The following is a 15,667-nucleotide window of genomic DNA, read 5'->3' on the forward strand; positions in this document are numbered from 1 at the left end:
CTTTTATCAGCTACCTGTGCTGAAGTCCAGGGATGACTGCCCGTGTGGTCACTAAAATATCTACAATCTTTTCTGCTTCCTTCCTGAACTCAGCTTTCCCAAAGCACGTGCAAGTTCTTTAAGCAAGAGGTACTGCTTGGGAAATAATTACTAACATTAATACTTATGCTCTCTTCCAATTAGTTACTGAAAAACTGGTAAGAGAATCATAAGTTAGGTATAAAATTACCTTAAATATTTGTTTTGTAACATAATTTATATAATCACAGAATAAATATTTAGCAATTTATAGATTTCAAAGGTGCTTCCTAAAAACTCAATAAACATTAATTATATATGATCCTATATTATTACATTATTTTAGCATCCTTTTTATAGGTAATGTGGAATTGAGTTTTCTTTAGCATTTACTTTCAGTTTACATAAAAAAAAAAAAAAAGAGAAAGCCTAAAAAACCTGCAACTATTTTTTTTAAAAAGATGTATTTATTTATTTATTTGAGAGAGAGAGACAGAACGAGTGTGCATGTGTGAGCGGGGGGGAGGGGGGAGACGGAGAGAGAGAATCTCCAGCACACTCCTGGCTGAGTGTGGAGCCTGACGAGGAGCTCAATCTCACAATTCTGAGATCATGGCCTGAGCTGAAATCAAGCAAGAGTTGGACGGACGCTTAACCGACTGAGCCACCCAGGTGCCCCAACCATTTTTTCTTATACCTGCAAGTTAACCTCCTGAATTGACCTGCCTGTGCACGACCAGTGGTTCTACAGAAATAAATGGGGTGGCTCTGTGCATTAAGGAAGGCACAGTGATACTGGCTGTCTGCCAGAACTATAGTTACATAAAATGGTTTTATGTATGTACCTGTTATTAATATGGTTTTTCTATACAGATGAAGTCAACAATGTAATTGTTTTGATCCTGCTTATCCGGAAGAAAAGACACATCTCAGCCAGCCTCAGAGCCAGCCAGGAGGCCAGTCCCGGTTCAGCTCCGCCATCCGGCAGCACAGCCACTCACACATTCAAATATTTACCAAATACTTCAGGTCTCTGCATTTAAGCTCCATATGGCAAAAGAGAAAAATAACTTGAATTTATTAATAGCAGCAAATCACACAGTTAAAAAAAGACTTACAGCTCTGGAAATACGTATTTCTTACATTCGTCTTCACCAATCTTTAAAATACAAATAATCTACTGTGTTCAAATGACAAGTTGGTATCAAAATACTACCAACTCCTCCGGCTACAGTTTGCATCCCCTTTAAAATCTGAAAGTCCCAGTAACCAGTCATTTTGTATAGGGTGCTAATGGTCTTTACAGCAATACCCAGAAATCACTGGGGGGGGGGGGACACATAAATAGAACAGAAGCTGGGAAAGGTTTGAATCAGAAACCCTAAGTGGAATAGACAACACTGGAAAATTGAGTGACCTGAGGTGATTCCAAAGGTAGCCAGCCACTCACACACTTGGCAAGCCCATCATTAATATGGCTTTGCTAACCCAGGCAGCCAGGCCAGGGGCATGTGGCACCGTCCACCCCACTCCCATCACCATCACCACCACTCACCTGGCTACAAGGAGGCACTTGGCCCCAGGATAGCCAAACCAGAGACTAGCCAGTGACCTAAAATAATAGCCACAGAAGTACCTTCTTGCTTTTTACAGAATCCTCAACTTCCCATAATACAGACTTTGATAACATTGAGTCGGTCTCCAGGACTGTTACTAAAATTTTTATGGTCCAAGAAATTCACAAGACAGGGAGATGAGACAGAATAAGGAGGCACAGAAACTTTCATCAAAGGGCTAGGAGTTTAAAAGAACAGGGAGGGGTGCCTCCTGGCAGGAGCTGGAGAGGAAAGGGAGCGGAGATGCAGAGATTAAGCTGAGGGGAAGCAGAGGAGAGACTTACACGTGAATGACGTGCGCAGGTGGGTGGCAGCAGGAGGCGGGACACACCGAGTACATGTGCATCAACAGGGCACCTGGCCAGATGAGCAGGTGCCTGTCAAAGCTCTGGTCTCTGTGGGTCTCACAACAGGGGAAGAGCAGAGACTCCTTGCTAAAACTTTGCAAACATTTAAAGACAACAACACTCAGTGCTGTAGAATGGAGGAAGACGGGTATACACACATCCTGCTGACGGTGGCACAAAGGCCTAATCAAGTGTTTGAAAGCCCACGGGTAGTATGTTTCCACAGGCTCCATGCCATCTACCTGAAGCTGAGCCCTTTGGCACGCTTACCCATCACACGCCTCCTCGCCTAGGTGAAACCTCTGCTCATGCACCAGGCCCCGCCATCTGCTTGAGGACTTTGTTCTATGGATTCTCCCCTCCATTCTTCGGACCATCAATCTCTCCTTCTTTCCTGCATCATTTCCATGAGGATATAAGCACACTGTTACTACTAGGCTGAAGAAACAAAGCACCCTCCTTGGGATCACACTTCCACCTCTACCTACTAACAGCCTCTTTTCCTTCCTTTTCAACTCCTTCAGAGCTATCCACCCCAGCTCTTTTTAAGAGAAATATAACACAAGCCACAAATGTGAGCTATGTAGCAAGTTAAAAAAAAGAAAAAACAGAAACAACACTGATGAAAACAAAATACCACGTCACACCTATCAGAATGGCCACGCTGGCAAGGATGTGAAGCAAAAGAAACTCTCATCCACGGCTCATGGGAAGACAGAATGGTGCAGCCACTTTGCAAGATAGTTTGGCAGTTTCTTACAAAACTAAACATACTCTTACCATACGATCCAGCAACCATGCTCCTTGGTATTTACCCAGAGGAGCTGAAAACTTTGATCCACACAAGAACATGCATATTAATGTTTATAGCATCTTAATTCAAAATTTCCAAAACTTGGAACTAACCAAGATATCCTTCAGAAGGTGAATGGATAAACTATGATCTATCCAGACAATGGAATATTATTCAGTACTAAAAAGAAACGAGCTATCAAGTCAGGAGAAGACATGGAGGAACTTTAAATGCACATTACTAAGAGAAAGAAACCAATCTGAAAATGCTACATACTGTATGATTCCATCTACAGGACATTCCGGAAAAGGCAGAGTCACAGAGACAGCAAAAAGATCAGTTGTTAACGGGGTCTGGGGGAGGAAGGGATGGAAAGACAGAGCACAGAGGATTTTTAGGGCAGTGAAACTACTCTGCTTATAGCCTAATAATGGATACCTGTCATTTATACATTTGTCCAAATCCATAAAATGTACAATACCAAGAGTGACCCCAATGGAAACTATGGACTCTGGGTGATGATGATGTGTCAGTGTAGGTTCACCAACTGTAACAAATGTGCCACTCTGGTGGGGGACGCTGACAGTGTGGGAGCATGTGCATCTGTGAGGACAGCAGACGGGCACATGGGAACTCCCTGTACTTACTGCTCAGTATTTCTGTGAACCTGAAACTGCTCTAAAAAATTCTGTTAACTATGTATGATGAGAGATGCTAGACTTACTGCAGTGATCATTTTGCAGTATATACAAATATTGAATCATTCATGATATTGTACACCTGAAACTAATATAATGTTGTATGTCATACCTCAATAAAAATTTTTTTAAAAAAAGAGCAAAGTCAAATGCAATGTTAGATGGCTTTAAGTTAATCCCCAAACCAACAAAAGACAGAGCTGCACATCGTTTGGTAGTCACTATCCAAATGTGGCTACTGTGCACCTGAAATACAGCAAGTCCAAGCTGAGATGAGCCCAACCATAAAATTCACACCAGATTTCAAAGACCTAGTATGAAAAAAGGAATGTAAATATTTCAGTAATAATCTTTATATTGATTCCATGCTGACATAATACTGTGGCAGGCTATTTAGGGCTAAGTAGAAGACACGAGGTAAAACTGATTATACGTATTTCTTTTTATTTTTATAATATGGTTACTGAAAATTTTACAATTACATATGTGGCTTACATTCCATTTCTGTTGAGCAGCACTGGGCTAGAGAGTTCTCCCTTTTCCCATCTTCTGTGAATGCTAATAAAGAATAAAATATCCAACCCTGGGCAGTAGAAGGAAAATGAAGCCACAAGGAATAATTTACAGATAGGAAAAAGAACAGCTAGAAAATCAGAATTTGACTACAGCTGACAATAGCTCTACATATCAATGTTTAATTGTTTTAAACCCCAAAGTCTTCTAACACAGAAACTGAAAACTTCTATAAAGTACAAAGTTTTTTTTTTTAAAATACCAACTTAGACAAACGATCTACAGTAGAGGCAATATGCTAATTTCCTAAATATGCATAGCAGCTCCTAATCACCCCAACAGCCCTATATTGTTTGTGCATTACCATCCTCACTTCACTGAAGAGAAAATCAAGGTGCTGAGTTTAAGAAACTTGTCCAAGCTAGTAAGTATCAAAGCAAGGATTCAATCCCAGGCAAGGTGGGGGCACCTGCGGGGCTCAGTCAGTTAAGCATCTGCCTTTGGCTCAGGTCGTGATCCCAGGGTCCTGGGATTCAGACCTGCGTCGGGCTCCACGCTCAGCATGGAGTCTGCTTCTCCCTCTCCCTGCCGCTCCCCCTGCTTGTGCATGTGCGCGCTCACTCTGACAAATAAATAAAATCTTCAAAAAAAAAAAAATATAGCTCTCTCTCTGATAAATTTTTTTTTTTTAAAGATTTTATTTATTCATTTGAGACACAGAGATACAGAGGGAGAGAGCATGAGCAGGGAGAGAAGCAGAGGGAGAAGGAGAAGCAGGCTCCCTGCTGAGCCAGGAGCCCGATGTGGGGCTCGATCCCAGGACCCTGGGATCATGACCTGAGCCGAAGGCAGATGCTTAACCATCTGAGACACCCAGGCGCCCCTCTGATAAATATTTTTTTTAAAAAAAGAGAGAAAGCAAGAAAAATAAGAAAAGATATAAAACTCAATAGAAAATGAGAAAAAGACTTGAACAGGCTTTTCACACAAAAAAGGATAGCCAAATGGTCAATTAACACAATGAAAAGTTCACATGTAAACAAGGAATGTAAATTAAATCACAGTAAAATAACAAGCAGAGTATCTAAAATAAGAAATTGTGACAACTGAGGCAAAAACATGGAACAATGGGAACACTCAGGCACTGCTGGTGGAGAGGAAATAGGAACAACCATCCTGGGGAACATGCACTATATTAAGACTGAAAACACACACATACATATTTTTAAAAGATTTTCTTTTATTCTTTATTTATTTGAGAGAAAGAGAGAGAGAGAATGAGCAAGAGATTGCAGAGGGAGAGGGAGAAGCAGACTCCCCGCCGAGCAGCGAGCCAGATGCGGGGCTCGAGCCCAGGACCCTGGGATCATGACCTGAGCCGAAGGCAGACGCTTAATGTACTGAGCCACCCAGGCGCCCCGAAAACACATATCCTTCCTGATACTAAGTTTTGTATGCACCAAGATACATTTACAAGATTATTCATACCAGGTCCAAACTTGAAATAGTCCAGGTACCCATCGACTACAGAATGGATAAGTACACTGAAGTCTATTCATATAGTGGAACACTACTCAGCAATTAAAATGGTCAATCAAACTGTAGCTCAATTCAAAACAAATCTTAAAAATATTATTGCATGAAAAAAGCCACATACCAAAGACTGTATGTAGTATAATTCCGTTTATATATCATTCAAAAACAGGCAAAACTACAGTGTTTAGAAATGTATGCTTAGGGGTTACCTGCAAAGGGAAAGAAAGGGAACTGTAACCAAAATACAACCTTTAGTGGGCTTTCAGAGTCCCCAAAATGTTCTATTTCTTTATCTGAATGATGCTCATGCTAGGGGTCAAATAAGAAACTTGTAAAGCTATACAATAATTTTATGCACTTTTATAGTATTTAACAATAAAAAGTTCTGGAAAAAGAAACAAATGTTTGACAAAGGAACAAGGCAATTCAGTTGGGAAAGAAAAGGCTTCTCAAGAAACGATACAACTGGAAATCCATATGAGGAGGAGAACACCTCAAACCTTACCTAACACCACTGGTAAGAATTAATATGAAATGGATAACAGACCTATACATAAAAGGTAAAATTATAGGGGTGCTGGCGGGCTCAGATGGTGGAGCATGCGACTCTTGATCTTGGGGTTGTAAGTTTGAGTCCCATGCTGGTATTAGAGATCACTTAAAAATAAAATCTTTAAAAAAAAAAAAAAAAGCTAATCTTTAATAAGAAAACAAAGAAAAAAAATATTCCCAACCTTGGAGTAGACAAAAGATTTCAACCTTGGGGTAGACAGAGATTTCTTAGAACCCTAAAAAGCACTAACGATAAAAATTGATAAACTGGACTTCATCAAACTTAATAAAACTTCTGTTCCTCAAGACATGGTTGCTTCTGACTTCTGCCCCAGGATGGAGAGAGCTGGGGGGGTAGGAGGGGAACACTGCTCCACACTCACAATGAAAACCAACTAATTTCAAGTCCATGACTTTTTTTGAACCTATCAGGGAACAGAGGTCACAGAGCAAACTGGTCCAAAAACTAAATGCCTGCAATGAAAGAGCACACCCACTCACCTGAGGCAGATGCAATCAGACACTGGCAAGGTGAGTCTGTTGAGAACAGATGACATATTGTGAAGACAGTGCAAGCTGCCAGGACAATTCCCGGGATCACAGGAATTGGGAAGTCTACATCTCTTTGCAACATCTCTATGAAGCCCAGTGGGTGAGCACTGAAAGGCTCTGCAAGAGCTCGAAAGAGCATGGACAATAACTGAATTAGGGAGCAACAGCCGTGTGGGTGGGGCGAGACCCCCCCCACCCCAGGTCCTTCCCCTCCACCCACTAAGGAACAAAAGCCCTAGTCTATACAGGGAAGGGCTCCGGGGACACAACTCCTGGAGAAGGGGCAGGATCACATGATGAGCCCACAACCTCAGCCAAGGAAGGGACAGGAGAACTGAGTGGGCCATACCCCAAGACTCAGGGTTGCCATACACGTCCAAATGAAAAAGCTTCAAATAAAAGTTAATTGAAGGGGCGCCTGGGTGGCTCAGTCTGTTAAGCGGCTGCCTTCAGCTCAGGTCGTGATCCTAGGGTCCTGGGATCGAGCCTCATGTCCGGCTCTGTGCTCAGCGGGGAGCCTGCTTCTCCCTCTCCCTCTGCCTGCCTGTCTGCCTACTTGTGATCTCTCTCTCTCTCTCTCTCTGTCAAATAAATAAATAAAATCTTAAAAAAAAAAGTTAATTGAAGACTAGAACTAGGAGGGACAGGAGAGGAGTAAGGGTGTGCAAATATGCATACACTGTGAAGCAACACAAATAGGGAAGACTTAAAACTTAGAATTACAGGGGCGCCTGGGCAGCTCAGTCTGTGAAGCGTCTGCCTCGACCCAGGTCATGATCTCAGGGTCCCGGGATCAAGCCCCGCGTCGGGCTCCCTGCTCAGCGGGGAGTCTGCTTCTCCCGCTCCCTCTCCCTCTGTGTGCTCACTTTCTCTCTTTCCCTCTCTCCTGCTCTCGCTCCCTCAAATAAATAAATATAATCTTAAGGGAAAAAAAGAATTACAGAGTTGTAGTAAACCACCCTCTAGTAGACATCGCTACAGAAATTTGAAGGCTCTGGTGCACTGACAATAACCAGGGCAGCCAACTCCTAACAAGAATAGTATCAACCACAGCACTAAAGGCCTAGTAGAAAGAAAACTGTGCCCATTTCCAGGTACAGAGGTGATTTACTTTAGTTTCTACTGTCCTATACAATATGTCTGGCTTTGAAAAATAATTATAATTTTGTATAACCATACAAAAAGCAAAAAACAAACCACACTCCGAAGAGAGCAATCATCAAAACAAGACTCAGCTATGAAGCAAGTGTTGGAACTATCTAACAGGGAATTTAAATACGTTAAAGACTATTAACAGAAAAAGGTGGACAACATGCTAGATCAGAGGGGTAATTTCAGCAGAGAAATGAGCACTACAGAATCAGTGAACTTGAAGATAGATCAAGTCACCTGAAGTAAAATACAAAAAGAAAAGGGGGTGGGGAACAACCAAGAAGTGTGAAACAATATGAAACATTCTCACATATATGTAATCGAAATCCTACAAAGAGGTTAACAGAGCAGAAGAAATGGTTGAGAACGTTCCAAAATTAATGAGACACCAAACCACAGAGAATATCAATTAGGATAAATAACGAAAACAAAACAAATCTGCCTCATGATATCACTTTCAACTACTAAAAGCAAAAAAAGAGAAAATCTTTAAGGCAGCCAGAGATAAGAGAGACATTACCTACAGAAGAACAAAAATAAGAATTACACCAGGCTTCTTGTGGGAAAAAAAAAACAACAACAAAAAACCCCACCAAAACAAACAACAACAACAAAAAACCCATGAAAACCAGAAGACAGTGGAGTGATTTTTTTAAGTACTGAAGGGGAAAAACAACCACCACCACCACCTGTTGAGTCAAAATCCTATACCCAACAAAGATATCTTTCTAAAAATAATGGAGAAAAACTTTCTCAGAAATAAATACTGAAGAAATTCATCGCCAGGAGACTTAACCTACAAAAAATGTTAAAGAAGGTATTTTAGGCAGTAAGACTTTGAATAAGACGGAAACTTGGATCTACGAAAAGAAATGAAGAGCCCTAAAAATGTAATTCAAGTAACATAAAATCAGTCTTTTCTCTTTTTTTAAGAATTGCACTAAAAGATGACTTTCAAAAGCAAAAATAGCAATGTATTGTGTATTTACAGCATATGTAAAAGCAAAATAAATAACATCAATAGCATGAAGAAGAACTGGGAATGTACTGTGTAAGGCATTTATGCATACCTTAGAGAGACTGTGGGTTCAGCCCCAGACCACTGCCAGTGAAGCCAGTCAAATGAATTTTTTGGTTTCCCAGTATACTATACTGTAGCATATTAAGTGTGCAACAGCATTATGTCTACAAAAATTATGTACATATCTTAATTTAAAAATACTTCATTTTGGGGCACCTGGGTGGCTCAGTTGGTTAAGTGTCTGCCTTCGGCTCAGGTCACGATCCCAGGGTCCTGGGATCGAGCCCCGCATCGGGCTCCTTGCTCGGCGGGAAGCCTGCTTCTCCCTCTCCCTCTCCCCCTGCTTGTGTTCCCTCTTTCACTGTCTCTCTCTCTCTGTCAAATAAATAAATAAAATCTAAATAAAAAAATAAAAATACTTCATTTTTAGATTACCATAAATATTATAAAATACTGTATCTATTAAAAAATGCTACCCATCATCTGAGCTCTCCGCAAGCTGTGATCCTTTTGCTGGTGGAGGGTCTTAGCTCGATGCTGCCGGCCGCTGACTGATCATGTCGGGGTTGCTGAAGGTTGGGCTGTCTGTGGCAGTTTCTTAAAACAAGAGAACAAATTTGTTGCACTGATTGACTCTTCCTTTCCCAAATGATTTCTCTGTAGCATGTGCTGTTGTCTGATAGCATTTTACCCACAGTAGAACTTCTCTCAAAACTGGAGTCAGTCCTCTCAAACCCTGCCAACCTATCAACTAAGGTTATGCAATATCCTAAATCCTTGTCATATTTCAACAGTCTTCAGAGCATCGTCACCGGGAGTAGACTCCATCTCAAGAAATCCCCTTCTTTGCTCCTCCACAGAAGCACCTCCTCATTCGTTCAAGTGTTATCCTGAGAGGGCAGCGGTTCGCTCACCTCTCCAGGCTCCACTTCTAGCTCTCTGGCTGTTTCCGCCACAGCTGCAGTGACTTCCTCCACTGAGTCTTGAACTCCTCAACGTCCTCCATGAGGGCTGGCACCCGCTTCTTCCAAACTCCTGTTAGTACTGACATTGAACCATGGGAACATTTTCTTAATGGTGTCTGGAATGGTGAATCCTTTCCAGAAGATTCTCAATTTACCCAGATCGAGCACAGGAATCACCATCTATGGTGTGTCTCTTAAATAATACAGCCTTGCGAAGCGTGTCTCTTAAATATGACTTCAAAGTCAAAATTACTCCTTGCTCCGTGGGCTGCAGAATGGACGTTGCATTAGCAGGCATGAAAACAACACTAATCTCGCCGGACGTCATCAGAGCTCTTGGGTGACCAGGTACGATGTCGACGAGCGGTAATATTTCGAAAGGAATCTTTTTTTCTGAGCAGTAGGTCTCCACAGTGGGCTTCAGATATTTGGTAAACCGTGTTGTAAACAGGTATGCTGTCGTCCAGGCCGCGCCGTTCCGTCTGCAGAGCACGGGCAGAGGAGAGGTAGCATAATTCTTAAGGGCCCTAAGAATTTTCCGGCTTCAGCTTCAAGTCACCAGCCGCATTAGCCCCTAACATGAGCTCCCCTCTGCTAGCTGCAGACTTTTCTTCTGCGGCTTCCTCACCTCCCTCAGCCTTCGTGGACTTGAAGAGAGTCAGGGCCTTGCTCTGGATGAGGCTTTGGCTTAAGGGAATACTGGGGCTGCTTTGATCTCCTATCCAGACCACCAAAATTTTCTCCCCATCAGCAACGAGGCCGTTGTGCTTTCTTATCACTCATGTGTTCGCTGGAGTAGTGCTCTTAACTTCCTTCGAGAACCTTTCCTTGGCATTTGCGACGTGGACTTTTGGCACAAGAGGCCTACCTTTCGGCCTATCTTGGCTTTAGACATCCCTTCCTCGCCAAGCTTAATCATTTCTAGCTTCTGATTTCAAGTGAGATATGTGTGACTCTTCCTTTCACTTGAGCACTCAGAGGCCATTACAGGGTTATTAATTGGCCTAATGTCCATATTGTTGTGTCTCAGGGGACAGGGAGGCCCAAAGGGGTGGGGGGGGTGGACTCACAGTCCACGGAGCAGTCAGAACATACACAACATTTATAAATTAAGTTCACCGTCTTAAAAAAAAAAAAGCTCACCGTCCTAATGGGCACAGTTTGTGGCACCCCAAAACAATTATAATAGTGACATCAAAGATCAATGATCACACATCACCGTGACAAATATAATAATAATGAAAATGTCTGAAATACTGAGAATTACCCAACTGTGACACAGAGACACAAAGGGAGTAAATGCTGTTGGAAAACTGCACCAATAAAAAACCCTGCTCAACGCAGGTTGCCGCAAACCTTCAATCTGCACACACAAAAAGGCAGTGTCTGTGCAGCACAATCACACAGTATGCTGTACCGTACTGTGGAGCAGTACAGTATCACCTGAAGGTAAACTGTGGCTGAATTTAAAGTGTACAACGCGAGGGGAGAGGAAGACGTGAGGCATATGGCAAGAGAAAGAGACGAGTGCCCTTCGCTGTCACGCAGAGGGGAGCAGGCAGCCACTATCCCACTCGGCCTCCACGACCACTCTTCCACAGAGGTGTCAGCTGCTGGCACCTGGGCCCTTCGGGCCGCCTACCACCGGATCCTTGATAAAGGGAAGCTCTTGCTGGCGGAGAAACTGAGGCCGCTGTACAACCACCTGGCAGGTCCCAGTCTTTTTCTGAGCTCCAATTATGAAATGGGGGTGGTGTGTGCTGGATTGGCTGACATGGCCAGACCTGCAGAGAAACTCAGCACAACTCAATCTGCTATGTTGACGGCTACAGGGTTTATGTGGTCAGGAGACTCACTTGTTAATTGTTCCAAAAAGCTGGAGTCTGTTTGCTGTTAATTTCTTTGTGGGGGCAGCAGGAGTTTTTCCGTTCTTTTGTATTTGGAGATATGACCAAGAACTAAAAGCTAAAGCAAACAAGTAAGAGTTCCTGACCACTGGAACAATCTAGATGTGGACATAACCACTGGGAGTAATCTCATTTATTATTTGGCTATTGACAAGGTGATATTCACCGTGCTACTGCTCGGAAGGCATTAAAAAAAAAGATCAAACTCTAAACTGGGGGCTAATACTTGATTCAACAGAAAAATAAAGCAGATTTGTAATAACAAACAAACAAAATATATACTGCAAAGCCAGGGCTGGCCCCGGCAGGGCTGGCGACATGGAGCCGCTGTGCCAGCAAACGCACAAGCAGGTCCGTAAGACCTAGTCTCACAAGGGAGGGCTTGAGATGGCAAATAGTCTCTGCACTTAGTAGAAAACAAAATCCAAGCAAACACAGACCAGATATTCAGCCATCTAGAATGTCTGGAGATTTTGTCCAGCAAGGAGCCCTCTAACAAAAGACAGAATGCCAAACTTCATGTTGACCACTGAGAGTATCATGTCCAGCACTGGTAGAATGCTTGGAACCTTCCAGCATCAGTGATACATAAGAGAGCGGGAGAGATGGCAAGAGGGGCTTCGGTATCACACTTCCACCACTAAGGACTCAGCGCCATCCTAATGGATGACTCGCGGCATTTTCCCTCCAGAGAATTCACCATGGCAGAGATGACCTCATTGGAGTAGGGCGCGGTATTCTGGAAGGACTGAGGGCCCAGAGACTGACCTTGAAGGGGGCTCAGAAGAAGATCCTTGAGACTGCCAACATGCTGAGCTTGTTACAGCATGAGGTGAGAAGCGGGCTTTCCAGGACAAGCACTTTATGATTGGAGGGATGCTGCTCACCCGTGTGGTCATGTTCCTTGTGGTACAGTACCTGACGTGAGCCAGCCAAGCCCACCAGCTGAACAACGTTCCCCTGTGTGAGAGTCTGTGTGAGTGTGTGTGTGAGAGAGAGAGGGGAGCCCAGAGGCTGCCTTCTGAAATGTATGCCCATCTTAACTGGGAAGACCCCTCGGAAGTAACTGTGATCCGTAACCCAGTGGGAGTTTCAAATCTGCTGTTTGCTGTGACACCTCGGTGGGCAAGCTAGGGCCACCAAGAAGCATGGTGCTTAGGAAATGAAAGAAGTTCCTTTTCTCTCTCTCAAAATAAATAAACAGAAATTTAAAAAAAATGTACACTATAAACCCAAAGGCAATAAGTATAAAAATATTTTAAGACGTATGAATAAGTCAACAGAAGAGATAAAATGGAATCATAATACATGCTAAATTAAATCCAGAAAAGGCAGAAAAAGAGGGAAAAGAAAACAAGAAATAAATGATGAACAGAAAACAGCTAACCAGATGGTAGATTTTAACCAAATCCTATCAATAACCATCAATGGCTGCCTGGGGCCAGAGGAGAGAGGAGGGACTGGCAAAGGAGGACGCGGGAACTGTGTGGGGTGATGGACATTTCCTAAGTCTTAACTGGGGTGGCAGATGCCAATCCTCCTAGAACTGTATGTTTAAAACGGGTGCATCCTACTGTGTGTAAATTATACCTCAATAAAGTTTATTTTTACAAGTAAAGAATGAAAAATTAAAGAAAAAACAAATTACTGAAGTAATTAAGGATGCCCGCTCTGGGCCAGACTGCCCAGCCTCACTCCCTGGAGCACTAACATGGCCATTAGTCATCCTCCCCTCACCTCAGCTCTCTCGCCCTAGAACACCTGCCTCATCGGCCTGCCCTGAGGAGGCAGTAAGTGCTTCCAGCCCCAGGCTGGCACACAGGTAACAGCCATCCAGCGCTGGCTCGCACTATGTTCATAACGAATAACCCATGTTTGCACACGGAATCATATATGGCGGCTCCTTGAGGGAGAGGTCACTACCTCTGCTCTAGGCAAATGAATGTCAGCTGACTAAAGGCTCAAAGACTGAATTTTTAAGAAATCACTGGAACGGGCGCCTGGGTGGCTCAGACGGTTGGGCGTCTGCCTTTGGCTCAGGTCATGATCCCAGCGTCCTGGGATCGAGTCCCGCATCGGGCTCCCTGCTCCTTGGGAGCCTGCTTCTCCCTCTGCCTCTGTCTCTCTCTCTCTCTGTCTCTCATGAATAAATAAATAAAAATCTTGAAAAAAAAAAAAAAATCACTGGACCAGATAGCTCAAAACGCATTCCAATGCATTATATTCTTATTATCTCAAGAGATGATTTTTAAATTACTCAACTCTGTTTTTCAGGTTAAGATACATTTTATCTTTTTTTAAAGTACCTGCTCTGTGTTTTTAGAGTTACAATCAAATGAGAAGAGACTAAGTGATCGTGAGCTGAAAGCTCTGGAAGCCTCCCCTCGGAGAAGCTGGCTCTTCTAGATGCTTCTTATAGTAAAGGGGTTGTGGGGTTCCCAGGACCGAGCACCTACTCAGATCCATGCTTGGAAACTCGGGGCCAGATCTGCTGAAGATCAACTGCAGCGGTGCAAAAGAAACTGCCAAGTAATCATCCCGTTAAAGGTGTCTGTTCTCACCTGATGGTCTGTGGTGAGTGCAAAGAAACGCTAAATGCAAATAAAACATATTATCAGAAATAAATTGATAGGGGTACCTGGGTGGCTCAGCTGGTTAAGCAGCTGCCTTCGGCTCAGGTCACGATCCCAGGGTCCTGGGATTGAACCCCATGTCGGGCTCCCTGCTCAGCAGGGAGCCTGCTTCTCCCTCTGCCTCTGCCTGCCCCTCCCCCTGCTTGTGCTCTGTCAAATAAAATCTTTTATTAAAAAAAGGAAATAAATTGATAGAAACACACCTTACAATTAGAAAATATTCCATTTTTCCTACATTCCTACTTCTGTACGGTTCAGTCAGTATCTATGGAAGACCTACCAGGTGCTGGAGATGGATCCAAAGACCACGTACATGTTCTGGCTCTTGAGAAAATGGTATGGGAGTGGACTGTTTCAACATCATGAAAGAAAAAGTATCAATATAAAAAGATGTGCACGTTACTACAGAAGCCCCGAGGACAGGAAACGACTCACGTCAAACTACAAAGCTAAGAACCAAGTGCCAGGCATTATGCTCAATAAATGCCATGCACGTATTTCCTCTGATAACTCTTAGGATGACCCCAAAGGCAGGCACTCCTGTCTTATTTAAAAAGCTATGGCAGGGGCGCCTGGGTGGCTCAGCTGGTTAAGCGACTGCCTTCGGCTCAGGTCATGATCCTGGAGTCCCTGGATCGAGTCCTGCATCGGGCTCCCTGCTCAGCAAGGAACCTGCTTCTCCCTCTGTCCCTCCCCCCTCTCATGTGCTCTCTCTCTCTCGTTCTCTCTGTCTCAAATAAATTAAAAAAAAAAAAAAATCTTTAAAAAGCTATGGCACCTGGGCGCCTGGGTGGCTCAGTTGGTTAAGCGACTGCCTTCGACTCAGGTCATGATCCTGGAGTCCCAGGATCGAGTCCCGCATCGGGCTCCCTGCTCAGCAGGGAGTCTGCTTCTCCCTCTGACCCTCCCCCCTCTCATGCTCGCTCTATCTCATTCTCTCTCAAATGAATAAATAAAATCTTTAAAAAAAAAAAAAAAAGCTATGGCACCTAAGGAACAGACCCATCACGGAAGCCCACGTGACATCACAGAGCTAGGATTCAAATCCAGGCAGTGTGAGTCCTGCATCTGTACTCACAAGACCACAAAAGATCTGCCCGTTAGCCACCTGGAAAGTGCCTCTCCTCTTCCAGTGCAGCTCAGGCATCTCCTCTTTAAAAGCTGACTCCCCCCACGCCCACTCTCTCCCAGTCTGGGCAGTTAGGACCGGCCTCCTGTTGGCACAGCACTTCCCGACCACACGCACTCCTCTCTCTCTCTCCCAAGAAACTGACCACAGACTTTGTCCCAAGCACATTCCTTCTTCTAAATGTCACTCCTAGGACAGGCAGTGTCCATGGAATGAGCAAGCAGAAAACTCTCCA

General features: G+C 43.6%; 1 protein-coding gene and 2 pseudogenes across 3 annotated transcripts in view; 2 read left to right on the forward strand and 1 right to left on the reverse strand.

Moving 5' to 3' along the window:
• Positions 1 to 15,667, reverse strand: part of LOC118010779 (E3 ubiquitin-protein ligase RNF4) — a 214,019-nt gene that overhangs the window by 113,781 nt on the left and 84,571 nt on the right. Inside the window, exon 1 of one of the 3 annotated variants that reach the window (XM_035005444.1) lies at positions 2,252 to 2,905. The exons of the other annotated variants lie outside the window; for them this stretch is intronic. The gene's annotated coding sequence lies outside the window, so the exon portion shown is untranslated. Of the gene's footprint in view, positions 1 to 2,251; positions 2,906 to 15,667 lie in introns of those variants that run through there. 3 annotated transcript variants of the gene reach the window in all.
• LOC118010801 lies at positions 11,271 to 11,745 on the forward strand (annotated as a pseudogene).
• On the forward strand, positions 11,989 to 12,597 carry LOC118010780 (annotated as a pseudogene).

The sequence above is a fragment of the Mirounga leonina genome, unplaced genomic scaffold (assembly GCF_011800145.1).
Source record: "Mirounga leonina isolate KUSES-001 unplaced genomic scaffold, KU_Mleo_1.0 Mir_129, whole genome shotgun sequence".
NCBI lineage: Eukaryota > Metazoa > Chordata > Mammalia > Carnivora > Phocidae > Mirounga > Mirounga leonina.